The following is a 2,500-nucleotide window of genomic DNA, read 5'->3' as shown; positions in this document are numbered from 1 at the left end:
GCCCACGCACCGCGCGGCCAGCACGCCGGGAGGCCCCCCCTCACCGGCCGGGGACGGTCCCACCCAGCCACCGCCGCGTATCGCTTCACACCCACATGCCATTCACGTTCGTGGGCATGGTGGGTATCGCTGAAACAACCGGTTGGTAGCTCAACCGATCGTCGCCATCACTGATTCACCTCTAGCGAGAACAACCGCACCACAACCGTTTACCAGTTGTTCATTTGCGTAACGTCACCAGCAAACGTAGACGTCCATCGCCATTTGCAAATTCAACGATTGTTGCATGCCTGTGTCAGGTGTCACGACACACTATGTCTGCCCACATACACGCAACAACATGTGCACGCTTCGCGAACACGTGGAAGGTGGCCCCCGTACGTATGCGATGTCCATTGCGCGAACGACTGTCAACCGGCCTCTGTCGCATGTCGCAGATGTGGAACGCAGTGCACCATGCTATCACGGTGTGTGAGAAGAGACGACTACGTCTGACAACACGCGCCACTACATCAACAGACGGCTCATGCTGATCGCCATCCACGGCATACCATACTGCAATCCAGCTCTTATAGGGAGACGACACGTAGCTGAGTGCACAATATTTGGACCGTATGGTTCGCCGTTGTTGGCGCAGTCGTGGTACGGTCACACATGTACCACGATGTATCATTCAGTACATGAGGACCAATGTGCAGTACAGTGTGTGATTTGGACGTACAACATCAGCGGACAGTTGACACACGCCGTACCACAACGTAGGCTGTGCTTCGCCATGCAAATGCCAATGAACAACTGCGAAGGGCATTGAGCATGTACGTCCTGCTGCCATCCGCATTACAGTGTATAGCTGCAAGGTGTTTAACATGAAGCGATACTCTGGGGACCAGGCAGTGCGAGTAGCAAACTATATTGCGGGGGTTGCAGTTAGGCAACACCACACTAATTTAACGCGTCGTATGACAATTACAGAGCAGGTTAAGGCCCAACGTGTGTTGGGTTAAGGCCCAACGTGTGTTGGGTTAAGGCCCAACGTGTGTTGGGTTAAGGCCCAACGTGTGTTGGGTTAAGGCCCAACGTGTGTTGGGTTAAGGCCCAACGTGTGTTGGGTTAAGGCCCAACGTGTGTTGGGTTAAGGCCCAACGTGTGTTGGGTTAAGGCCCAACGTGTGTTGGGTTAAGGCCCAACGTGTGTTGGGTTAAGGCCCAACGTGTGTTGGGTTAAGGCCCAACGTGTGTTGGGTTAAGGCCCAACGTGTGTTGGGTTAAGGCCCAACGTGTGTTGGGTTAAGGCCCAACGTGTGTTGGGTTAAGGCCCAACGTGTGTTGGGTTAAGGCCCAACGTGTGTTGGGTTAAGGCCCAACGTGTGTTGGGTTAAGGCCCAACGTGTGTTGGGTTAAGGCCCAACGTGTGTTGGGTTAAGGCCCAACGTGTGTTGGGTTAAGGCGCAACGTGTGTTGGGTTAAGGCGCAACGTGGGTTACGTTAAGGCGCAACGTGGGTTACGTTAAGGCGCAACGTGGGTTACGTTAAGGCGCAACGTGGGTTACGTTAAGGCGCAACGTGGGTTACGTTAAGGCGCAACGTGGGTTACGTTAAGGCGCAACGTGGGTTACGTTAAGGCGCAACGTGGGTTACGTTAAGGCGCAACGTGGGTTACGTTAAGGCCCAATATAGGTTAGGTTAAGGCCCAATATAGGTTAGGTTAAGGCCCAATATAGGTTAGGTTAAGGCCCAATATAGGTTAGGTTAAGGCCCAATATAGGTTAGGTTAAGGTACAATATAGGTTAGGTTAAGGTACAATATAGGTTAGGTTAAGGTACAATATAGGTTAGGTTAAGGTACAATATGGGTTAGGTTAAGGTACAATATGGGTTAGGTTAAGGCGCAATATGGGTTAGGTTAAGGCGCAATATGGGTTAGGTTAAGGCGCAATATGGGTTAGGTTAAGGCGCAATATGGGTTAGGTTAAGGCGCAATATGGGTTAGGTTAAGGCGCAATATGGGTTAGGTTAAGGCGCAATATGGGTTAGGTTAAGGCGCAATATGGGTTAGGTTAAGGTACAATATAGGTTAGGTTAAGGTACAATATAGGTTAGGTTAAGGTACAATATAGGTTAGGTTAAGGTACAATATGGGTTAGGTTAAGGTACAATATAGGTTAGGTTAAGGCACAATATGGGTTAGGTTAAGGCGCAATATGGGTTAGGGTAAGGCGCAATATGGGTTAGGTTAAGGCGCAATATGGGTTAGGTTAAGGCGCAACGTGGGTTACGTTAAGGCGCAACGTGGGTTACGTTAAGGCGCAACGTGGGTTACGTTAAGGCGCAACGTGGGTTACGTTAAGGCGCAACGTGGGTTACGTTAAGGCGCAACGTGGGTTACGTTAAGGCCCAATATAGGTTAGGTTAAGGCCCAATATAGGTTAGGTTAAGGCCCAATATAGGTTAGGTTAAGGCCCAATATAGGTTAGGTTAAGGCCCAATATAGGTTAGGTTAA

This window comes from Schistocerca americana, unplaced genomic scaffold, assembly GCF_021461395.2.
Source record: "Schistocerca americana isolate TAMUIC-IGC-003095 unplaced genomic scaffold, iqSchAmer2.1 HiC_scaffold_1013, whole genome shotgun sequence".
Classification (NCBI taxonomy): Eukaryota; Metazoa; Arthropoda; class Insecta; order Orthoptera; family Acrididae; genus Schistocerca; species Schistocerca americana.
The sequence above is the reverse complement of the archived record's forward strand: the minus strand, read 5'-3'. Positions refer to the sequence as shown.